General features: G+C 36.3%; 1 protein-coding gene across 2 annotated transcripts in view; it reads left to right on the forward strand.

The window, feature by feature from the left end:
• The first annotated feature begins 4,008 nt into the window (after positions 1 to 4,008).
• LOC142339991 (serine/arginine-rich splicing factor 7-like) overlaps positions 4,009 to 26,835 on the forward strand; it is a 447,863-nt gene continuing 425,036 nt past the window's right edge. For both annotated transcript variants that reach the window (XM_075390377.1, XM_075390378.1), the window contains exon 1: positions 4,009 to 4,014. The gene's annotated coding sequence lies outside the window, so the exon portion shown is untranslated. The remainder of the gene's footprint in view (positions 4,015 to 26,835) is intronic.

Raw genomic sequence — 26,835 nt, forward strand, 5'->3', positions numbered from 1 at the left:
TAATTTAAAAATTCCTTGCGGAACTCAAAATGGCCAGGAAAGTGGTCAACAGCTTAGCCGCCAATAAAAAAAACAATATTATAACAATATGGTCATCGGTACAAATTAAACAAAAGGCAATATGTTCAGAGACATCAACGAATTAACCGGTAACCGGGAAGAAAACAAACAAATCTCACTTCTAATCGATGGTGGCGATACTGTTGATGATGGTGGAACCGTAGCAGATTTGTTCAATGAGTATTTAACTATCATTGCTGGCGATCAACTAGAACAATTTGATCATACTTGGATGAAATTTAGTTTTGCACCAGCCCTAAATTCAATATTTCTTTTTCCAGTGGGTAACAGAGAGGCAGAGAAATTCTTTACCGCACCTAATCCTAATAAATCAACTAGACTCAATGGTCTCTCTGTGAAAAAACTGAAATCTATGCTTCCGGTGATCTCACAACACGTAACTATGACTTATAAATAGTTCAATTTCCCGTTGTGTTCTTCCAGATCGTCTCAAAAAAGGCACGCATAACTCCGTTTTTCAAAATAAACTCAATGTTTGAAGTGAGCTATTATGGACCAGTATCAATCTTGCCTGCCGTTAGCAAAGTCATCGAACGAGCTATGTATACAAGGTTGTAGAGCTTTATGAACTTATGATTAAATGAAAATTAATTGAATTTTTGAATTATATATATTATAGTATTGGTAATCGCAGAGATATTTGAGAAACTACGATTTAGCACGTCAACCAAACAGTTTTGTGTTTTTCTTGACATTAGTAATGCATTCGATACCGTTATTCATGGTTTGAATTTTGAGAAACTGGAAAAATATGGTGTCAGAGGAGTCCTTTTGAGTTTCGCAGTTTTTTCTTGAACCGGCAACAGACTGTGTTCATCAATGGAGCCCTATCAGATTTCAAAGTAATCAGTAGCGGTGTGCCACAAGGGTCAATACTATACTCGGCCCTTTCTTTTTCAATACTTATACAATCGACTTTTTAGTAGTTGCAAATATTTGAATATGTATATGTTAGCGGATGATACAACACGTATGTACTTTGCAAAAACTTTGGATGACAGATGCATTGGTTCTGACATTGTTTGCCTGCAAAATTGGATCATTTGTAATCAACTGTCAACCGCTGACAGATATTAGGCTTCAAAATGAAAGGTTGAAAAACGCAGGTTCTGTAAAGTACCTGGGCATTCACTTAGACTAAAACCTTTCTTTGGACGTTCATGTTGATAGGAGTCTAAAACGCTCGTCAATGCAAGTGTTTGTGGTTGCAGGAATCAGGACATTCGTGAGTAGAAACGTTCTCATTTTTTATTAACGTTCCTTTATCGAGCCGATAGTTCGACATGGTCTTTTAACCTATGAATGTACAACATCTTCTAAGTTACGTTGAATCTATAAGGTGCAAAGAAAACTGCTTAAGTTGATATTTTCAGAAAACAGAGAGAAAATGCATCTTGCGTTTTCTCAGAATCTACTATCCTAAGTGTATACTATTTATACATTCTGGAAGTAGAGAAATTTGTTTTGAAATCGGCCAATTCGAAACAGCCTACTTGGTGTCTGATTAGCCTTTATCAGCGTGACGTGATGGATTGCCTTACCTCGAGGAGCGTCCCATCAGGCCTCTTCAGGAAACCATGCCTGAATAAATCCTCGGATAAAAACTCATTGGCCTGGAGAGGATGCTTTCTGTTAAAATACTTGATTAGTTATGGCTTTATTTTTGATCTCTTGTTTGAGGGGACGAAACATTATTAAGACATTCAATAGGTCATCCCATGGTTTTGTTAATGAAAAAAGAATTTATTCGATACCCTGTTCTAGTATGAGTTCATTTTTTATTTTTTATTTTGTACTAAGCTTATCTGTAACTATTGTGGGGCTTCTAACTTCTGTGAGACCATTTCTCAGAGGAGGTCTTTTTCTGGTGCTTTGCAATTTCTTTTAGAATGCAAAAAGTTAATTGAAGTGTATAACAGAAAAAATATAACTTCTTCAAACTATTTTAATAATAACTTTCTAAAAACATAAGCTTTCTTAATATCCCCGATAATTAACACAAAAATTGCAATTCAAAATATGAGGAAAAACTATTTCATATTGCAAAACCTGACAAAAACTCAGAAAGAATTATAAATAGAATCATAGAGAACATATTTTAACGGTATTTTTCTACCTTGAATCCACCCACGTACTTTCATTAGATGCATTATTATAATTGGAAGTAATGCTTATAAGCCAAAACTATTCTAGCTGAGTCTCCCTCTTGCTGACGACTAACCTTGAGAAGGATACAAATTTCACAAGGCCAGACAAAAACTCAGAAAGAATTATAAAAAGAAATTTAAAGAAATTTTTTTCTCTTTTCTAGCCTTCAACCTTGAGTCCACCAAATCACGTTCTTATAAGTGCAACCAAAACTATAATTGAAGGTAGTTTATATGCACTAGAATTAGTCCAAAAAAGCCGTTCCCTTTGAAAAGACTTGAGGAGAGACACAAAATTACAAAATTTAGAAAGGACTTGATGTGGAAAGGTTCATTGATTACGCTTACTGAAAACAGCGTGTAAATATTTGCAACCAATTGGCTCAACCACTACAGTTAGAGGGACTGGCAAATGGCTTTTGCATCCATATGTTTCCAAAAATATCAATAAACTGATCTTAGTTGAGCTGAACGCATGTGATTTTTTTGATCTACGTGATGCTTGAACTAGGCAGGAGAAAATTGTTTTTGTGCTGATCTTCATCCATCAATAGATTGCGCACAACAATTTCAATAAATTCTAAAAGCATATACAACAGTTGAGAAGACATTATGAATCAATCTTTTAGCGTTTCCACGTTCAAACAAACTAACCATGATCTAGACAACCAGAAGCAAAGGTTATTTCTGCAATTGGGATTCAATTAACGTTTGTTATTTGAAAACCAAAGGGTCCGATCTAATCTTGGCTCAAACAAAAAGAAACAATTCATGCCATGAGTACATTCAAGGAGACCAAGGAGACTTCCATCGGATTGCAAAAAAAACCCAAAATTCAGGAAAAAATCATCAACTGAATTACAAAGATTTTTTAAGGTCTTTAAGTTTGATACCATAAAACCTTGAGTCCCACAAATTACAATTGTATACATGCAACCAACAATATACGTAAAGTTAAATTTTATGTACCAGAATCAGTCCAAAGAAATTCCTTCCTGTTGAAGACTAAAAATTGGGAGAGATACGGAATTCCCAGGTGACTTTTTATTGCATGCTTTGACTAATAATTTTAGTGAAAACATCATGAAAACGTTTTTCAACCAATTGGCGCAACCGCTACAGTAAAAGAGAAACTGGCAAATTGCTTTTGCTTCGTTAGCCTTCCACAAAATATCAATTAAGTGAACTCAACTGTGCTAAATGAATATTCTCTTTCTGCTATAAATTGATGCTTCAAACGAATACGCAGAACAACTTTATTAAATTTCAAAGGCATATACAACAGTTGGGAAGACCTTTTGAAAAAATATTTCAGCATTGTCATGTTGATAAGAATTGACTATGCTCTAGACAAAGTGACGCAAAAGCTGGTTCTGCCATTCAAATTCTACAAAGCATTGGCATTTGATGACCAGGAGTTCAAAAGTTTTTTGTCCTTTGGCAACAAATAGATGTTCACATTTTGGGTACAAGTATAATAGTCGCAGCCAAAACCCAAAAACAGCTCATTGAATAGACACATAGGAGACTTCATAGGTTACAGCTCTTACGGATCACTGCTAATTTTTCGGTTAGGGACATTTTGTGATTAAAAGAATTCATTTATATTCAATAGAAAACGAAGCCATGTCGTGATTTACTGAGCAGAAGAATTGGTCGACTAAAAAACCATTTACAGTTACTTTTGAGAAAAGTGGGACCAGACGTATGTTGAAGATTTGTCTGAAATTGGGAATAATTTTAACAGGTCTGTAAATCGTGTTGCCCAAATTGCATCTTATTAAATGTTTACAAAAAATCAGCACTTTCAATAAACCCGAGAACTAGCACAAAAAATTACAAATCAAAATCAGAAGAAACTTTTTTCGGATTGGAAAGATAGACAAAAGATTAAGAAAGAACTACAAACAGAACTATAAGGAGGAGGTTTTTACGCAAATTAAGTTTTGTATATTGTGTCCACTAACTTACATACTTATAGATACAGCCAACCTTATAATTTAAGGTAGTTTCTACCAGCCAGAAGCAGTGTAAATTGATGTCACTCCGGCATCTTTGCAAATTCGGCATCTTTCGTCCAAGACTAAAAATGGAGAAAGATGCCGAATTTGCAAATGACTTGATATTGATTGCATCAATAAAAAAATTTACTGGAATCAACTCGGCAAAGTTTTGCTATCAATTGGCTCAACCGCTACAATTCGACGGATATTGGCAAGTGATTCTTGCTTCCATGTCGTTTCCGTCAAATATTAATAACATGAACTCAATTGAGCTAAATGCTTATTTCTTACGCTATACTGTACTTGATGCTACACATGACCGTACAGGTTATCTTCGATTATCGTGCTGCACTTGATGCTTTAAATTACCACAAAGGACGGCTTCGGAAAATTTCGAACGGCATATACAACAATTGGGAAGACATTTTCAAGGAAATTTTTCGCCTTGCCCCTAAAAAAAACGGACTATGATCTGGACAACGTGACGCGGAAGCTAGTTCTACGATTTGGATCCAATGAAGAAATTAAGACCATTTAAATTATGGGTACAATAATATTGCTCACAGTTAAACCCAAAGCAACTACTTGATTAGACACACAGGCGACTTGCCAGCTGAAATCAGTTGCGGATCACAGCTACTATCTGTATACTTTGACATAATTGAAAATCAAAGAGTTGGTGATGTGAGATCTCCGGTTTTAAAAATCATTCTGAAAGACACTTTGGAAATGGGAGCTTGAACACAGTGACACCCATACACGTCAAACCCTACACCTTTTTGGATTGCACGCCTATACTATCAAACAACATTTGGGCGCTGTAAACAAAAGCTGTAAACTGAGGCCGCAGAAGAATTTGGTCGTAACAAAAAATCGATAAATCTTCTATAAAATTGAACAAAGTTACAATCAGCCGAAAGTTAAAATAGAAGGTCTTCTGAAAAAAATAGTAGCTGACCAGAACTTCAACGGGGGACGGAAATTTACTGCAGATTGAGGGAGGGGGAACATTTTTGTTTTAGGTTATTTTCATTGGAGTAAAAAATTTGCTGCAAGTAACCGAAAACAAAATTGACCCCCCTCCCGTTGTAATCTCTGAATCTGCAGTAAATCCCCCCGTTGATTTTCTTGTCAGCTTTTATCACTACTCACCTCCTCTAGGACAAATCAGACAAATGTTTGCCGTGAATTAAGAAGCTTGAGAAACAGTGTATTCCTACACCAGACAGCAGATTTCGCAATTAAAGCATGAATTTGTCTATGATTACCTTTGGTTGAATCCAAAATTACTTTAAGTCTCTAAACGCATATATTATCTCAAAATTTAGAAACTGCCGCAGCATAGTTTTCATGAACAGTTTTCAGAAACTACCAACAACCTAGCAAGAGCAGTCTTTGTTTTTGGAGTGCTCTTCCTTATTGCCGTCATTGTGGTCATTTTTATTTGCCTCCTTGTCATCTTCAGAGGCATCGTCGTCATTGTCATCGTTTTCGCCGTCATCATCGTTGTTGTCGGAGGCATCGTCGTCATCTTCAGAGGCATCGTCGTCATCCTCATCGTCATCACCATCATCGTCAGAGGCATCGTCGTCATCGCCATCGTCATCTCGATGATCGCCAGAGGCATCGTCGTCATCGTCAGAGGCATCGTCGTCATCCTCATCGTCATCGCCATCATCGTCAGAGGCATCGTCGTCATCGTCATCTCCATGATCATCAGAGGCATCGTCGTCATCGCCATTGTTGCCATCGTCAGCGTCATGGTCATCCTCATCGTCATCGCCGTCATCGTCATAGGCATCGCCGCCATTGCCATCGTCATCTCTATGATCGTCGGAGGCATCGTCCTCAACGTCATCATTTTCGTCCTCGCCCTCATCGTCAGAGGCATCGTCGTCATCTTCATTCGCATCGTCATCACTACCATCGTTAGAGGTATCGTCGTCATCTTCATCGTCATCACCGTCATCGTCAGAGGCATCGTCGTCATTGTCATCATCGTCATCGTCGCCGTCGTCAGAGGCATCGACGCCATTGCCATTATCATCAGCGTTATCTCCGTCAGAGTCATCGTCCTCATCGTTATCATCATTCTCAACATCATCGTTGTCGTCGTCATCATCATCGTCAACATTGTCACCGCCGTCGACGTTGTCATCATCATTTGTGCCCTCCTTGTCATTGTCGGGCTCGCTCAATGATCCACAGTATTTGTTAAACTGACAAACAATTTTGTTCATCCTGTTATGACATGGGACGTCATTCAGGGCTGTTTCAGAGCCCGATCCTTTGGGCTTTGTTTCCACACACCATTCGTTATTGTTGTCGTGGTTGTTGGGTTCGTCTTCCCAAAACAAACCATCAGGTATGTCAGCGCAGGTTGAAATACTGTGATACTGATTTTCCTCTTTGTCTGGACATCTAAACTCGGCTGAATTTTCTGCATATCCAACGAAGTATTGTTCGCCCTTAAGTACGGTAAAATGATTCTCTAGCATATCTATTTCTTCCCTACTTTTCGGCTCGTAGAGGAGGCCATTCCTAAAATGAAACATTTAAATTTCAAGACCTTTTACAATCATCCTCTTTTTTCAAGAAATGAAACGTTCGATTTCAATGATGAACAAAAATTTACAAGTTTGATGAGAATACGGAATTAAATTTGCTTAAAATAATATTTAATTTTCGTAAACACATCATATTGAGTAAAAACTCCTCAAGGGTATTGATGAACAGGTAGTAAAATTAATAATCTGCGTGCTCTGCGCTCCCGTTTTCATCAATCAGTTCACACAATTCTTATGCTCTTCCCCGATCATGGGTGAGGCGGAAAAGTTGCCATTGATTTAAAGGGAGATTTATAAAACTATGTTTTAAGCGATTGGTTCAACTTCTAGTCAGAAGATGATTCGCACAAAAGCAACTTTGAGCAGGTGTGCGCTCCAGTGTGTCTGATCAGAAGCCATCAAATTTGTCTGTCCACTAACCGTTTTTTTGCATTCTATTCCTCCTCCAAAAAAACTATTCACAGAAAATTTTACTATCAAAATTCTAACGGGTTTTTGAAACTGGCTCTGATTTATGGTTCTGTTTCTGATTTGAAAATGGCTCTTCATGGTCATATTCTCCTAATTTTAATTCATTTGAGGAAAGCAAAATGTACTCCATATATATAATCCCTTTTTCAAAGTAAAAGCTACTTTGTTCGATCAGACTACATCCAGATTCCACATCAGATTCTGGATTTTCCTAGAACCACGGCACTTTCTCCTAATATCATTGAAAGATTTTGCGTGGTTTTGCTAGTAATCTGTGCTTTTTTCGAGGAGCCGGAAAACACTAAAAATCAGTCACACAACTACAGAAACAAAATTCTTTGTATTGCAATGAGGTAAAAACTGTTGCTAGCCCATTAGAAACTTTCAGAAGAAAACTTTCGACAAAATCGAAAACTTTCGACTGCTATAAAAAAGTTGCCTTGAGCGAAAACTTCTAGAACCTCTGGAATTATAATTCAAACCGTTCAGCGCGCGTTTTTTTTTCAAAAATTACATCTACTAAAACGTCCACAAAAAACTGCAAGTTTCTGACATCTATGGTGATATTCCCGCTCAAATGCGCATTATCTCTAGCAGGATCATGAAAAAGGGCAATTACTTGACAAAAAGTTTGATAACTTAATTTTTTGTACCGCAAAAACACAATATCTAGTGGCGTCTTTGTGACCTACGAAACTGATTTGAGTTCGTTTAAGCATGTTCTCAAACATTTCAAATGCTTATATTATTTCTATGCAGAAATATGTTCAAAACTAATACGTCGAAATCAGTTTTTTTTGTACAAGATAAAACTTACGCTGAAACAAGCAAGAACTAATTTTTACAATAGAAAGAGTTCAATTGTAAATATAATTTTGTAATTTTAGTATGAATGGTTTGATTCTTAAGGATTAGTGAAAAAATAATCGAAATGCAACCAACCAATAATCTTTATTCGTGTGTATGAAAAATTGGGCCAAAATTCGATTAGGCAAACGGAATGTTTATTGCTATTATTCAAAAATCCTGAAATAATTCTTTTTGAAAATTAAATTGGGCAAGAACCAAGTAAAATTTTTAATAGAGGTGGTTCATTATCCACTTGACACTATAAAGTACTCAAATGTCCCTTATATGCGAAAAGTTTGTCAAACTGCAAATATTTTCATATTTTCAATGTTTTGCATCTCTTCTACTCCACTCAGGGGCTTCGTGGTCAGTGGTTTGGATTTTTAAAATAGTGCAGAAAAAAGTTTAAAGTTACATTTCAATTATAATAATGTAATCAATTAAGAACAACCGTGTTGAAGAAAAATGGGAATGAACTTTGGTGGAGTTAGAGTTTGACACTTGTCAATTTTTTAGCTTTTTGTAGGCTATTGTTTATGAGTACAATGGAATCCTTGAAACGACTCATTTCAATAAACAACACTGAATTATATATCAGAATATTCAAATTTATGCGTGAATCTATTATTGAACTTCTGATTATCGTTTGATTTGACCCATTAAGCAGTTCGTTCCTATAAATAAAAATAGGGAACGGATATTCCCAATTTTTTGTCTATTTTCATGCTGACATTGCAATAACTCTGTTAGAGTTCTTTTGAAATGTATTTTTTTCCTTTCGCTATTACATTAAAAGGCAACTTTTTCCACTTTTTGATGCTCTTCAAGATCAAAGATCTTTTAGTCTGCTTAGTGTGCTCTTGCGTACTCATTATCATCATCTGTTTTGTCCGTTTTATTTTTTGTAGTTTTAGGCAGTTTCCACTATTTTTAAAGTTGTCTGATGTACCACAATGAATGAAGTCTGTGTGAAAAGTCATTTATAAAGTATATGTACTGCCGAAGCTAGCACACTTGTACTCACTCTTAAAAATGTCCAGGTAAATTTACCTGCAACTTTTGCAGGTAAGCAAAATTGCAGGTAATATTACCTGCAAAATTACTTGCAAAAATGATGCGGGCGATTTACTTAAAATACGGTACCTAGAATTTACCTGCAAACTCAAACAACAATATATTAGGTATATTGATTTTCACCTGAAAGAAAAACATTCAAAACTTGTGGTTGATGTTTACATATTATTCGTCAATGGAAGATTAGAATGATACAAAGAAAGTTACCTAGAATTTGCGGGTAATTATACCTACCAGGGATTTACTGGGATTTTCCATCTGCAATTTTTACCTGCTATTTTCAGGTAAAACTACTTTGTAAAAAGAACTCTATTTTTTAGGTAAAAATTTAGGAGAGTAACACTTCAATCTCTAAGTACATTGGCAAATTTACCAATAATTGCAGGTATTTGAGGTTGCTTGCAGGTACGTTGCATTGAAGAACAATTTACTTGCAGATTCTAGTTCGCAGATGATCTTTCCATGTGTGTTATATTTGTCGATTCGGCATGCCGAAGCTAGATGTATAAATAGACTTATTTAAATCACATTAAACACGTTAACGTAAACAAAGGATCCCATTTGGTTGTGAACTTTGTTTTATTTTTTTTCAACTTTCTAAACTTTGATAATTCTCTGACATCTTTCACATGAATCCGAGAAAACTTGGGCCAAATTTTATAGATAGCTTGGCGTCAACTATTTGCAGCTAGAACTACCCATAAAATTTTTTGCAGGTAAAATATTAGGAGGGCAACACTGCAATTTCTAGGTACATTGCAGGCAAATTTACCTACAATTGCAGGTATTTGAGATTTATTGCAGGTAAGTTGCGTTAAATAACAGCTTACTTGCAAATTCTAGGACGCACATGAATTTTCCATGTGATTTATGTACGTCTATTTATACATCTAGCTGCGGCATGACGAAGCTAGATGTATATATATATATATATATATATATATATATATATATATATATATATATATAAATCAAATTAAACACGTTAAGGTAAATAAAGGATCTAATTTGGTTGTGATTTTTGTTTTATTTTTTCTCATTTTTCTAAATTTTAATAATTTTCTTACATCTTTCGTATGAATCAGAGCAAACTTGGGAAGTTGTTGTAAACATGAATCCGTGAAAACTTGCTAATTTTTATGAATAGCTTGGCATCAACTATCTTTTTCATGATTCTGAAAGCAGTTGGAACTATAAAACATTAGTCGTCGGGCCAATCTTTTGAATACACCAAACTAAAGGTTGCGAGAGGATCAATATCACAACATGGGGGAACGCGAGGACCAGTAACAGTTAGATGACTGCCAATTATTTGTCCAGTAGCAGTTAGACGAGTTGGCCAATGGACCCATGAAAAGAATTTAAATTGATCAAGGAAAAGTCACGTGCGAATTTATCAAAACACTGTATGTCGACCGTAACTGATTTTCAGAAGACAGTAGAGCGACTCTTGGGAATTTGCTCTGACCTTACCGAGTGGTGCATAATTGTTGTAATACGTCAAAAAAGCGACAAATGTTAAACGTGCTTTGTTAACTCACAATATTTTAATATGAAAACAATTGTTAGAAGCTTTCAGCGGTAAATGGATTCTTAAGTTAAGTGTTCAAATTTTTAATTGCCTTCGCCTATTTACCACAGAAAGTTGAGGGAAAATTTTTGCATTGTGGCACCAAAACCCACTTCTCTTTTTTTGACTAGTTTTCATCAACGCTTGTTTTGTTTACAACTTTCTTTTGTAGCAGAGAATCCTTTTGTGCCGAATGAACAATTAAAATTTTGAAACACAGCTTTTTTCTCAAAAAACCGTAATTAAAAAAAAGTTGCCTTTTTTGTATCCCAATGGAACCATAATACAGAATTGAACTGAATAATAATATGAACGCTACAAAAAACATATCTTCCTGTAGTCTTTTAATCACAATATTTTGTAGTCAAAATTGTAATTTTTTGATATCGCTTTTGATTTTTTTTTAATACTTAAGTGTCTTTTTTAAATTTTATTAACCATTACTAAGTTGCCGTAGTTTTAAATAGTTGTGATTATTTCAATATATTTCTGTTTATTCTCAAAGCTTGTAAACTTTTACCTTCCGGTTATATTATTAATTTACGTGGTGTGCAAAAAATTTGAATAATTATACGAAAAAGTTTTACTGAGCAAAAACGGGCCGGAAAAGACCATTTTAAAACTTCCACTGGAATTACTACTTAGTTTAAATTCTATAAATGTATTAGATTTGCGATTTAGTTTCCATTAGTTCTAAGCAAAAAGTTTCATTTTTTTTCCAGAAAATTCCTAAAGCAGTTGGAACTACGAAAACTTTAGTAGCCGGCCCCTATTATAAATACAACACTCTAAAAGTTGCGAGAGGATAAAAAGCACAGCGTGGGTTAGCGCAAAGACCAGTAACAGTCAGATGATTAATAGTTATGGGTCCAGTAGCAGTTAGACGAGTTGGCCAAAGGTGTTTCCGTTTTCCATTCAGAAAGGTCTTCTCAAGAGTCCATCTATTGCCTTTTGAGAACCAGTTACTGCCGACATACAGTATTTTCATAAATTCGCACGTAATTTTTCCTTGATCAATTTAAATTCTTTACATGGGTCCCTTTTAATGAAACAATGGATGTGTTTTTTCCATTAAGTTGCGCTGTGAAGATGACTAGAATTATCTAGAAGTAGAAACAGAACCGTACATACTCTAAGAAATCCTGGTTGAAAAAATAGCATATCCCAACATTAAAAATGCGTATGCGTAGATTATTAAACAAACACATGTTTGAAAAAAGAAATCTTGATTAGAAAAAAAACAGAGATTTTGACCACTTTTATTAAGAAAAAATCTAAGTCATTCTAAAAGAGCTAGATCAAAATTTCTTATTGTTTCGCCGCATACCATCAATTTTTATGTTAAATTTAATCACTTAGTTACAAGGTTTCGTTAAACAAAACATTGATAGTTGGGAATGGGATATTGAGCAAAGGATTTTTGTTTTGAAAATTTTGAGCATCAGTTTTGTGGAACAATCGAATTGCAACTAAAAGACTAAAAAACTGTATTTCAGCATCCATTAAAGCTACAGTGTAATGTAGTGTCGCTAAAAATTGTCTCTACCTGATAACAGCTCACATTCATATTGTGTTTAATATCGTAAATTTGCAGAATTTCAGTTTAAGTCCGTTCAGCAATTACGGCAACCTTGTTTTTGAATTTTCCTAACCCCCTAATGTAAATTATTTATGTTAAAGCAATTAACTTTTTTGATTAAGTTCTCGTTGTTTTCCCAAATTCTTTTTTTGCCAAACATTTCTGCTTTGACCTTACTAAGTGGTGCATGATTGTTGTAATGGCTCAAAAAAGCGACAAACTTTAAACGTGCTTTGTTAATTCAAAGTATTTTAATATGAAAACAGTTGTTAGGAGCTTTCTGCGATAAATGGATTCTTAAGTTAAGTGTTCAATTTTTTTATTTGGCTTCGCCTAATTTCCACAGAAAGTCATGGCAAAATTTTTCCTTTGCGGCCACAAAACCCCCTTCTCTAATTTTGACGAGTTTTTATGAAAACTTATTTTGTTTACAATTTTCTTTTGTAGCAGAGAAACCTTTTTTGCCGAATAACCAACTAAAGTTTTGAAAAACAGCCGTTTTCTCAAAAATTTTAATCAAGAAAGGTTGTCACTTTTAGCGCAATGGAACCATATTACAGAATTGAACTGATTACTAATATAAAAGCTAAGAAGAACTTTTCTTCGTTTTTCCTTTTGCTCAAAATATTTTGTAGTCAAAACTGTAATAATTTAATATCGTTTCTGCTCTTGCTATATTTTTAAGAGTTCATTTTCAAATATTACTAACAATCATTTAATTGCCGGAATTTTATATATAGAGTAACGGACAACTTAATGATAGCATTAATCGACAACCAGAAGATTATTGGATAATTTTGATTACTTCAATTTATATATTTTTTTATTTTCAAGGCATGTAAACTTTAATTTTCCGGTTATATTATTAATTTACATGGTGCGCAAAATAAAGAATAATTATACGAAAAAAGTTTTCTGAACAAAAACGGGCGGGAAAGGACCATTTTAAAATTTCAACTAGAAATATTTTGTTCAAATTCTATAAATGTATACATTTTGCGACTTAGTTTTATTTAATTTTAAGCAACAATTTCTATTTTTCCTAGAAAATCTAGGTTTAATAAATCATAGTGTGGACATTTCCAAGGGGACTTTTTGTATTTTTCGACCAATCACTGTTTTATTTCACACTTGGTCAGACCACAGATGAACGAATGCACAAAAGTGGTCGTGCGTCCAAAATTACGTGGTCTGTTAAAATTGATAAAAGTTAGGAACTTCTGATGAGCGCCCAAAAATTTGGATATGAAAGCACAATGATCTGACCATGAACGCAAAAAATTCTGGGAATGAACGGAAGAAAGTCCGGAAAAAAGCAGGTTCTATTTAGGCATGTTCCGTCTGGGACGTTCTTGGCATACCGGTTTCCGTCTGACAACTCAGCCTGGGTACCCAACGAATTATTGCTTGATCTTATATTAATTTTTAGAAATGCAATACAGTTTAGTACGTTTCCTTGAAAATGAATTTCTGCATACGCATGTTGAGGTCCTAGACCAAAAATGAACGCAACGCGTCGTGCGTTCAAAAATATTTATTCAGGAAATATAGAAAAACGCATGATACCCTGATGAACGAATAAAGTTTTGGATATAATCACTTTGCGTCTGGAAATGTCTGGTCATACTCCCGTGTCGAACATTTACCCCCAAAAAGATGCAAGATTGAAAGTTTAGAGGGGTAATCGAGGGAATTTTTAGCAAATTCCCCTCGAAACTCTAACATCTTTTTGGCGGTAATGGTGGGTAATTGGGTTTGGGGGGGGGGGTAGAATGGTGCAAGAGTACGGGGGTAATTGGGAATTGCCCCTCTGGAAGCGATAATTTGATATCGTTTTTATTCTTTTCTACATTTTTAAGTGTTCATATTCAAATCCTACTAACAATCACTTAATTGCCGCAATTTTATATATAGAGTAACGAACAACTTAATGGTAGCATTGATCAACAACCAGAAGATTATTGGATAATTTTGATTATTTCAATATATATTTCCGATTATTTTCAAGGCATGTAAACTTTAGTTTTCCCGTTATATTATTAATTTACATGGTGCGCAAAAAAGTGAATAATTATGCGAAAACAGTTTTCTGAACGAAAACGGGCGTGAAAGAACCATTTTAAAACTTCCACTAGAAATATTTTGTTCAAATTGTATAAATGTATAAATTTTGCGACTTAGTTTCAATCAATTTTAAGCAACAAAGTTTCTATTTTTTCCTAGAAAATCTAGATTTAAGAAATCATAGTGTGGACATCTCCGTGGGACTTTTCCTATTTTTCGACCAATCAGTGATTTAGTTCACCCTTGGTCAGATCACAGATAATCGCATGCATGAGAGGGGTCGTGCGTCCAAAATTACGTGGTCTGTAAAAATTCATAAAAGGTAGGAACTTCTGATGAACGCCCGAAAATTTGGATATGAAAGCGCAATGATCTGACCATGAACGCAAAAGATTCTTGGAATGAACGGAAGAAACTCTGAAAAAAGCAGGTTCTGTTTAGAACGTCCTCTGTTTAGAACGGTTCTGTTTAGAACGTTCTGTTTAGGCATGTTCCGTCTGGGACGTTCTTGGCATACCAGTTTCCGTCTGACAGCTCAACCTGGGTACCCAACGAATTATTGCTTGATCTTATAATAATTTTTAGAAATGCAATACAGTGTAGTACGTTTCATTGAAAATGAATTTCTGCATACGCATGTTGAGGTCCTAGACCAAAAATGAACGCAACGCGCCGTGCGTTCAAAATTACTTAGTCAGGAAATATAGAAAAACGCATGATACCCTGATGAACGAATGAAGTTCTGGACATAATCACTTTGCATTTGGAAATGTCTGGACGTACTCCCGTGTCGAACTTTTACCCCAAAAAGATGCAAGATTGCAAGATTAGGGGGTTAATCGAGGGAATTTTTAGCAAATTCCCCTCAAAACTCTAACATCTTTTTGGGGGTAATAGTGGGTAATTGGGGGTAGGGGAGGGGTGGTAAAATGGTACAAGAGTACGGAGGTAATTGGGAATTGCCCCTTTGAAAGCCCTGATCTTGCATTGCTTTAGCCACCCATACGCGAAGACTTACACTCTTGAACCCGCAACCTCTGTACTCTCAGCCGGTTCTCCTTAGCCTCCAAGACATCAATGCTTGTCCAATTTTTCACGGTCCATCTATATGAATCTACTCCCCATTACCATCATTACCTCCTTATCTTACATCGTTTTACCCCCTAAAATTACCCCCCCCCCCTTATCTTACTTTTTTTGGGGGGGGGGGGTAATTTTTGGTGGGTGAAATATAAAAAAATTCCCCCGTTACTCCCGATTACCCCCATAATCCTCCTTATCTTACATCGTTTTACCCTCCTAAAATTAACCCCCTAATCGTACATTGTGGAGTAATTTTAGGGGGCAAAATATGCAAGAATATCACATTACTCCCCAATACCCCCATAACCCCCCTTAACTTACATCGTTTTACCGCCATAAACAATAACCCCCTACGCTTTGATCAGTTTTGGGGAGTAATCAGGGGGCGGGGGGTAATTTCGACACGGGCTTGATTTCACTCTGGCACCACATTGGGCACCACAACTATGGATGCTTTTCTGGTCGACCTGAAGTCGGGTATATGGTCCACTTGAAATATTTTCACACCCATTTCGTATCGAGTGACGTGTTTTCATTAAACGACCGTCATCTAGGGAAAGTTAACATACCTATCTGTACAATATCTTTTGGCCTGTTTCGCATCTTTAAATCCGTCGTTTGATTCGACGAGAAACACTCTAAATTTTTCTCGTGTGAATTACACAAAAAATCGTGTATTTTTACCCAATTTCTCGTGTGAAAACGGACACACGAGTTTGCGCTCATTTACACGAGAAATAGTGTATTTCCACACGATTTTCTTGGGCTTAACCATAAGATTTTTCATGTGAATCACACGATAAATCGTGTAAAAAACACACGATTTTTCACGTGTTTCCGTCAGAATTTCATGTGAAAGATCACACGAAAAATCGTGTAAGAACACATGATTTTTTGGTTACTTTCACACGAAAAACGTCGTGAAATTTACACGATTTATCGTGTGATTCATAGGAAAAATCGTATGGTTAAGCCAGAGAAAATCGTGTGGAAATAAACGATTTCTCGTGTAAATGAGCCTAAAATCGTGTGTCCGTTTTCACACGAGAAATCGGGTAAAAATACACGATTTTTCAGGAGATTTTACATGAATTCTCGTGTAAATATTTTTTTTCAATTCTGAAACTAAAAATCTGGTTTTTCGTAATGAATTTTGACTAAGCAAACGCCGAACAACCCCTATCGATTCTGAAAACAGGAATTACGCAGTCAATTGGTTTCGCTCTGAGTTTTCTTTAACGCTTTTCAAAAGAGCTTGTCCAAAAATGGGCAAATAATACGGAAGCTTGAAAGTTAATAAAAGCATTATAGGAAGAACCACAACTGGAATGAGCTAACGCAGCATGCCCTCTCTTATTCTAAAAAAGCAAGGAGTAAGACAGTCAATTAGATTAGCATTAGCGATAATTTCAGGTATCATAAAACAGAAATAATAAAGTTGCATCAAAATTTTGTTGGGTTCTCGCTGGTTGGTTATAACAGCGAACTTATAAAGATGCATCAAATATTTATTGGTCTCTCGCTGTTGGTCAAAATTATTGTCTCATCAAATCAATTCAATTCTGGAAGCTTTCAATCTAATCTTTTGACCAATTATGCCAATAAGACAACCAGACGAACAAAAACAACAAATAACCACAGCAGTCAGTTGAAAACTATTTTCAATTTTCATGGGTTACGATTTGAATACGTTCACAATCAGCGCAAGAGGATAGGTCTTCACTCAGGTAAAATCTAGGCACAAGTTCCTTGCATTTTGGGCATAAAAAGAAACAAGTGTCCCGAACAACCTCATCCACGTTTTGCCTGCAAATAAGGCACTTCGGTAGAAAGCAAGCCACATGATCGCCGAACTGACCAGAGTGGATGATCAAAGCATCGTCTGCAAGTTTCTCCAAACAAAACGGGCACTCTGCGTTTCGTTGCATCATTTTTATAGAGAATTAGTTAAGAAACTTGGTTTTAAAAACTATGCAAGATTTGGTCAATTTTATGGCCCAAACCCATCAAAATCATAAGAAGCTGGTCATTTTTATGGCCCAGCTGCATCTAAGTATCTCAAAAAAAAGAAAAAGGGAAATCTACAGACACCAGCATAGGGCAAGTTTACCGCCAGAGCTCTAAAGTCCTCCGGAAAATTAACAAAGCTTGTATTTAAAAAGAAACAGAGCTTGCAGTTATCACAGACCAGCATCATCACAGAATGGCAACAAAAAGTTTTGATTTCGAAAAAAATGGTTTTTCTGAATTTTGAGAAAGAATAATTTTAATTCAAACGGGAAAAATTCACGTTAGTTTGAGCAGATTTCATAAGCATTTACTTCGCGTCAACTTCATCTAATAACAAACATCTAATGTTAGCCATATTTGTGGCTCAACGCCGATGAGGATTTCTTAAAGTAAAAAACAGTATCCTTCAACTGGTCATTTTTATGGCCCAGTTTTGCTACCAAAATTTGGGTTGAACAAGAGAATTAGTTGAGAAACGTGGTTTTAAAAACTATGCAGGGTTTGGTCAATTTTATGGCCCATAACCATCAAAATCACAAAAAGAAACGAATACTCAACGAAGCTGGTCATTTTTATGGCCCAGCTGCATCTGAGTATCTCAAAAAAGAAAAAGGGAAATCTACAGACACCAGCATAGAGCAAGTTTACCGCCAGAGCTCTAAAGTCCTCCGGAAAATTAACAAAGCTTTTTTTAACAAGAATCAGAGCTTGAAGTTATCACAGACCGGCTTCATCACAGAATGGCAACAAAGTGTTGATTTCGAAAAAAAAACAAAAATTTTTCTGAATTTTGAGAGCCAATAGTTTTAATTCAAACAGGAAAGATTCACGTTTGTTTGAGCAGATATTATAAGCATTTACTTCGGGTCAATTTTATCTAATAACACACATCCAAAGATAGCCATATTTGTGGCCCAACCCCGATAAGGATTTCTTCAAGTAAAAAACAGAATCCTTCCATTGGTCATTTTTATAGCCCTGTTTTGCTATCAAAATTTGGGATAAACAAGAGTGAAAGCAATGAATTAACTATGACCTCATTTCTAGTTTCAAGCCCATTGCCCTATTTTGCAATAGACTAAACGCCTTTACTATCAGTTCTTAAAAAAGCTATCATGGGATTCGCGTACAAAAAAAGCTCACCTTCTTTTTTTTCCACACACTTGTGTACATCAATCGGCCATTAATAAGCAACGAAGAGGACTGTGTTCTAGCTCTTTTAACTCCGGTGTTCTTTAGCATTATCTGAAAAGAACTTTCGAATTAATTATTGCTCAACATAATAATTCACATTGATAAGAAAAAACGGCATTGAAAACATCTTTGATTATTGAACGCAAACAAATATGCAAATCAAAAGTTTCAGTATATATATAGAGAGTATGGAAAAATGTTGACTCAAGCATAGACGATACTAAACAGATTTTAATAAGCAGAAGCATTTCCGTTGAAAACTACTTATATACCGATAAATGTTATGGTTTTGCCAGCAAGCTGGCAAAATTATTAAACAGGAGTTTATTGCGCAAAACAATATGGCCATATCGACAAGTCTGATCAAAGCACTGATGTATAGAAAAACAGTGATAGTCAAACAGAATATCATAGGAAACAAACTTGCTGACTGCTATTTCAGTTGTCAGATAACTTCTGGAAGCAGTGGAGTATTTAACAACTTCAAGTATATTACCAAAAAAACCAATTGGTCCTGTACTCGCAGTAATTTTTCAATTTTCAGAAAGACTGGCATGTCAGTGCAGGCATTGTAGTTAATAATCACGACATCACAAACTTTAAAACATACTCCCAGTTTTTTTGCTCTCTTGCATTCGTATATTTTGTCATCTTGAGGGTTGAAATTTTCTTGAAATAAATTTAAATTGCCAATAGCGAAAAGGTAATTAGAGAGAACCCATTTTCCAGGACCAAACTCAGTCGCCAAAGAATTATCCGAAGAAGACCAGTGAACAAAATGCTCCAACTGATGTCTGTTAATCATTGTTTTGCAAATTTTCTTGAAGTTGCACACTTGGTGAGCCAGACGCTTGAAAAACTGATGTTTTCTTTCATATTTTAGAACGCACATATGGGTAAATGGTCCTGACTGCTGTAAGATAGTTGGATAGTGAATTAACCGATGTTGTTTGAAGATGACCGGTTGGTTAGCAAACAGCTTTTTGAACTTTTGCAGGTGCTTGCCTGTTAAAACATGGCATTTTGGTCAAAGACATTCCAAAAAAATTACTTTATGAAAACCAGAATTATTATTTTCTAAAGAGTTATACAGACTTTGGTTATGAAGGTGTAGATGCTATTGTACAGCTAATGCTACTTACGAATCTCATATGACAGAATCACTAAATCCGCCTGCACGAATGATGGGGAGAGAAGTAGAGAAATCAAGTCAAAGTAGTGCAATAAAAACTGCCGGTGCTCATCTTGCTGCGGGATAAGGTCACACAAAATGATAGGCAGAAACCTATAGAGGGTGAAGATTTGATCTGTTTTCCCCCGTACACTGTGATCTTTAGTATCTCTGAGCATGAAAAAAGTCCTTTATTAACTCATCTAAACGTTTAGAGAAGGACTAGTAAAAAAATAGTAGAAACAATTAATATTTCTTTTTCTTCAAAACTTAAAAAAAATGCCACTGCTTATTGCGAGACATTGCAGTGGTGTTTCAGGAGAAGCTGCAGTAAACATATGTGTAAATTTTTGACCTGTTTATGTCTATTTCCGTTGGTTTGCCGTCAATCTCTCGACCGTAGGCAAAAGAATGTAGCCTGTATTTAAGCACATCAATGGAGATAATTTTCCTGCTGACAACCAGGTTATGAAGCACCAATTTCATTGTGTGCTGTGTCCCCCCTTCAAAGAGGTCATGCTGGATGTCAGCGGTCCAATTGCGATATGCACTGAAATGCTTTGTTTTTAGATAGGACTTTGTTCGAACACCTTTTGAAGGCTTGGAAGTCAATTCGGCCTTCTCGGCGTTTTTCGTAAAACTTTTGAGACTGCGCAACGGGCATTTTGACTGGTCAAATTGGCAACTGAATTCATCAGCTGTTACGAGGCATCTCTCGCAGCAGAGGCTTTTAGAAAAGTTTTTCACAAAACCAAGCGGTGAATGATATTCAGCGTTATCAGCTACAAATGAAAAATGAGCACCGGTCACAGTTATCTTTCTTCCAGTGTCAGTCACCACATTGAACGGTTGTTCCAAACTTTCCAGGTCTTTACTGATTCTAGATAAGATTTTCTTGTAACCATACCGGTACAAATCTAAGGTGTTGCAGACTGCAGCAACATTTATTGCACTCGACTGAGATGTCAACCACGGAGGCAGATTCCGAAGAATACAATAAAAACATGTGACTTTGTGTATTGTTCGTCGTGAACCGATTGGGTTAGCTGGCTCAAAATCATCGGAGTACAGCTGTAAGCACAATTTAAAAGACTGCGAAGTCATTTCAACATTAATTGGTAAAGGCATGTTAAACGGCGTTCCATTTTGTTCAAACAATTTAGCCTGCTGAATGTCAACTAAAAGACCATGATCAGTTAATTTTTTCAACATCTCGTTGTATTCAAAAATTTGGTTCACAACTTCGTTGTTCCTTAGGAGCACGTTTTTCAACATTTTTGAAATGGGTACAAAGTAGCAAGTTTGTTTCACGCACACTTGCCTCGGCCGACCAAGTTTTAACCTTGTTTCTTGCCTAGTGCCCAAAAGTACTTCTTCTTCAGATACAAAGCGGTCTTGATTTTGTAAAAATTTTCGAAGGTCATTGTTATTTTTTATAGTACTGATCTCACTATTACGAATGAAATTACATAAAATTTCGATATTTTCCGGGCAACTTTCAGAGGGATATTTTAATGGATGTTTAAGAATTTGATATATTGACTCAGTCAGAAGATTGAAAAAGCTACCAACTTGTTCAAGGAATTTAAAAGCATTGCTTAATGTAACAGAGGAAGATGACAGGAGACGTAATAAAAGTTCATCACCCGCTTCACCACGGACAATCTTCTGAATGAGCTTGAACTGTCTTTCGAAATTCTCCTCTTTTTCATCGGCAGTTTCGGACTCTAGCACGGAATCACTATCCTTTTGCTCAAATTCATTGCTAGAATTACTCGTTTCTGTTGCGTGATTCCGAACTATATGTCTTCGAAGGCTCCCAAGTGTAGAATAGAAACGAGGACAGAAGAGACAGAAAAAGTTTTTATCAAAACCGTGGTCTAGAGAAAGGTGTACTAAATACAGCCGCAAATTGTTAGAGATAACGAAACAGTTCTCTGGTCTACACAGACTGTACCGATTCTCAGAGAGTGTTTTTACTGTTTCAAATTTCATCCTTTTGTTGGAATCTATCGACTGTGACACAATCGTGGGCTGAATTTTGTTTAAGAAGGAAGAGCTTTTGAGTTCCAATACTCCATCAGTTTCACTGTCCAAACCAGATTCGTTGTAAAGTTGGGAACAATGACTCTCACCAGGAACACTTTCCTGGCTAGAAGGTGCTGTTGATTGAGCTTGTGAATCACAAAGAACATTAGAACTATAATCGAATGAAGGAACAGTCAATCTTTTCTGAATATCTGGTAGATGTTTGTCAAAATGACGCACAAAGCTCTGACAGAAGCGAAAAAGATGTTGACAAACAGGACAGGGAATCTGAGACTCGAACCGATGATGAAGTTTCATGTGATACATCATTTCAGCCACGTCGGTGTTCTCATCGCAAATAGTACATTTCAAGGCATAATCCTGCCTCTCTTCATTCCCCCAAATCTTTTTATAGTTGTCAGTTTTACGCTGTGGGCGTCTGTTATGTTGCTGTGTCAGGGCATCCAAATGTTGATGACTAGGAATATCTTCCATGACTGAAACCGATTCGCCAACAACCGGCAAAACATGATCTTGTGGCGTTTCTTCATCAATGAGGGCTTGGTTTGATGTTGAATTTTGTTTTATTGGAGCATACTGCATGATGATGACTGGCGTCTGAAGTGCGACTGCTGTTTCTTGTTGAGCGGCTCTTCTTTTCTGCATGAAGATCACTTTGTGGATACTGACATGTGTTTAGATCTCCGTTCCGAAAATATTTCGCTCCGTAGTTAACGCAGATTTCGTCTCCTTGGTCAATGTCGAAGAGAGTGACCAGACGCACAACTCCCATTTTTGATTTTTGTATTTTGTAAACAACATTGGGGCGACAAGAGTGGTTGACGAACGAGATCGGTCCCAGCATTATCCGACTTTGATGCGTATACTGACAAACAAAAGATGAAAAAACAAATTCAAAGTCCAAACTTTCGGTCAAATTCCCCACAACTCCTACCAGTCCAGGTATAACCACACCCTTTTTTATTTTGGTATTGGCAACAACCGAGAAACCACAATAAACGCGGTCAGTATCACTTAAAAAGGCATCCACAGATGATTTATAATCAACAGATTGGAAAGAAGTTGTATAATTCGCTTCAAGAGAACGGTAGAGGTTATCTTGATCAGAGAAACTGATAACATTTTCTGGGGCAATAGCTTTGTGACTTCTCATTCCGTCCTTGTCAATAAGGGATTCAGTCAAACGAAAGTCAATTGAAGCCAGTAATTTGTAGTCATGCATCGTTGACTCAACCATCGCAGCCGCTTTTGCCGAGGACATTACTCTGGGAGTTCGTTGTTTGCTTAGAAGGTCAATATTATGGCCCTTTCTGGAACGAATTTAAGAAGTTTCTCTTTACCATTTAAAAACTGAACTTAAAATGTCCTCTAAAACTGAGAAAACGATGTGTTTCGTGTGCAAATCTTAAAACCGACAAACAGCGAAACCATAAAAAAACACCCATATAAGTTCTACAGGTCATTTTTATGGCCCTGCCCGTAAGCAAAAGTTTAGGCACAATCAAGAAAACTCATGGCTTGTTTTCTTTTTCTGAGAACAAAAACGAAAAAGTACAATTTTAAATCTGCATACAATACATAAAATACTTCCAATTTACTTATCGTCAAATTAACAATTTAGATGGTTCTATGTCATAACAACTGTAAATATTTGAGTAATTTGTCTTCATTGGAGTCAGGACAACATTACGAAATCCCAGCAATCTTTTGAGTTTTTAGGAAGAATCTGTCAACAAATGCGCAGGTCATTATTATGGCCCTGCTTTTGAAACCTGCATTAATCTGAAAAACAAGAGCTGTGTTACAAGCAGTTCAAGAAGAGTGACTAAGTAAAATTTATGATGGCAGTTCATAAAAGCTGACTAAATATCATATTGAGAGGGGATACATTAACAGAACTATGAGCGGAGCAACAAAAGAGTACGAAATAGCTTGTACAAATTGAGTTAGCATCTGATATAACAATCACAAGCCAAAAAAGTTAACAAACTGACAATCCATTAATGACTTCTTATTTAAGTTCAAGATTGATTCTGAGCGCAATAGGGAATTTCTGATTATAAATTACAAATTAAGGGTTTGAAGTTCGAATGCATTTTTGCAGTGTCTATGCATTTAAAGAAGCAAGCGCACAGTCATTACAGTTCTCATTAAGAAGGTCAAAATTATGGCCCTTCACTTTCCAAGGCTTTTTTTGCCCAAGTAAGGTTCAATTTTCTATTGAAGTCCTCCATTGCGGGTACTAATTTGGGCACTGACTTTTTCCAAACATACTTGTCCCAATATGACCAAATGACAGCTATTTGGTTTGGGTATTTGAGATTCAGACAAGTGAAAAATTTGTGGCTCAATTCAACTGCGTCAGTCAATGTCGCGCACTCAGCTAATTCCCGTCCACTCACAACATAAGCCTATAATGGAGTTTGGTTGCATCATATGTTAGTGAAAACTGAATTTTTGATTTTGGTAAACGGTACCTTGTTAGGGCTTTGAACAATAGCTCCATTGCAAAGATTCCATTTAGCAGCAAACCCATCAATATTGTCTTGGTCCTAGGAAAACATTTCTTAGCCACAATAATTACTTTGGTTTAATTAGAGCTTTCTTACAGTTGTTTTGCTGATGAAGTTCAACTTCATTCGCCATCTTGACTCAGTATCACTGAGACGACTATTTCCAAAGATCCTTTTCTGGGGAACAAGATGAGGCAATAGCAAAAGAGCTTTGTTGTTTGAATTATTGTCTAGAATAAATATAAAAAATATAAAGCAACCCCGCATTTAGTATGAACCATTTTTAATTCTGATACCTCTCAAAATAGACTCAACTTCCTCTGGCAGGTCCTCAAATGTTTTTGCCATAAACAAAATCTTTTCCTGCTCTTCCTTAAAGAGGACTTCAAATGGTTCCTCGTGAGCATTTTTTGTCCAGCGCTTGTACTCAAGGTCAACCTAACAACAAGAAAAATGAAGTCTTTTAGCATTGAAAAGTATTAGTTAAACAACCAACGTGAAGTGCGTCGTAAAAGGAGAGTCCAATAACTGAGCAGTACTCAGTTATGTCAACTGCTTCTTTCGTGCTTTGGAGGATTTCTTTTCGCTGAAGGAATGTTGATGCTCTAATGTTTTCACTAGACTGATCAGTCCTGGAAAAAAGCCTTTTAAGCTCCGAAAGATCAGCCGTTTTCAGCACTCGTCTGCTTGTGTCGTACTTTCTCTTACGAGATTTGGACTGGCTGTCTAAAACGACTACAAACCAAAAATTTCATATGCACGTTTTCATAAACCAAATTTTGGAAAAATCCTATAGTTACCTATGTCATCATTAGACTCATCAGAAGGAGGCAAATTTTCCTTTTCTTTCTGTCGGATGTTGCGCAATTTATGTTCAAAAATAACCGATTGAGGCACAGATACCTCATCTAAGAGTTTATGAGATGGCTGGAAAAAGAGGCCCTAAAATCATTTTAAAGTGAATTCAAATATTCCTATTGAACAAGTGTTATTTGTGAACACTAACATATGGATACTTTTGTCCTTCAACTGTATAGGCGGGGAACAACTCTATGCACATTTGAGCGTAGAGGCATTTAATTGTCGTACTAGGCTTGCTTCCATGTAGCTAAAGAACAAAGTATCATAGCAGTACCCAAAAGTACACAAGATTTTGGTTGTTCAAGAAACATAAAAAATTACCTCCACCATCTTTGCATAAACTATAGACGCCAATTTCATTTTCCGGCCCTCAACTTTGGGTTTTATTCCCCTAGTGAGAGCTCGGAGATCTTCAATGGAAGCCGGTTCCCGAGCATTAACTGACTCCGTCGTAATAACGGGAGTTCGCACATGTACCGGGGTACTTCCCGCAGAATTCACCATTGGTTTCTGTTTGCTTGGTGTTTGCACTGGTCCAACGGGTGATTCTGTGCGTATCTTGTTTCTTATGGCATAAATAACCGCTATTGGTAACCCCATTTTCTCGCGCCTATCGTCCGGCAATTGATGGAAGGAGTCTATTTGCAGAAAATTTTGCCTGATAGTGTTCAAGAGCTGACCCGTCTGTTCGGGATCATAACCAAGAGTCTTGACAACGTCAGTTAAGGACATGATCTAGGAACAAAATCTTAAATCCAGGGAAACTTAAAAAACAAATGCGAACCCATGATAGCAGTTTGAACAAAGAAAAATTAAGATAAGAAGGTCAATATTATGGCCCTTCTGTATTTTCCCGATAGACAAAAACTAACACAAAATTTCAGCCTCATTTGTCACCATTAACATCCAAAATATTTCCTGCAAACAATAGGATCTTCGTTTTTGAAGCGGGAAACAGAATTCATTTAAGTTCAAATGAAAATCACTAGCACAAAAGAACAAGGTCATTTTTATGGCCCTTACTGGCACAAAAAAGAAGGTCATTTTTATGGCCCCTCTTTTTCCTACTTTTTGTAGTCACAACCCCATGCGCAAAACTGCGAAGGTAACTATTCAGGCCCTTGTTATCGCTACGGACTAGCAAACTAACTAGAGGCAAGTTTACTGCCTACAAATCTAAAATATTAAAGAAGGTCAATTTTATGGCCCTTCTGTTTATAAAAAAATTAGAAGTAGATCAGGTCAATTTTCACGCGTTCATCTAGAAGCAAACAGTAACAAATTAACTTGGATCTACTGTTCGTCCATCAATTTCCTCTGCAAACACTTCGACGGGTTGTAACAGTGAACACATTTCACTTGACAGCAACTTTCGTGTAAGACAATTTCGGATATCTCGTAGAAAATCTCATCGCAAACGCAACATTCAAACCTTTGTTCTTTTTTCACAACCCTCCTACTGTTCTTTATCAAAAAATCCAGATAAGGATACTTCTTCAGAAAGTTTAAGCACCAATCCACACCAGCTGACTCATTTTGAATCCAGGAT

This window comes from Convolutriloba macropyga, chromosome 5 (genome assembly GCF_964194025.1).
Source record: "Convolutriloba macropyga chromosome 5, txConMacr16.3, whole genome shotgun sequence".
NCBI lineage: Eukaryota > Metazoa > Xenacoelomorpha > Acoela > Convolutidae > Convolutriloba > Convolutriloba macropyga.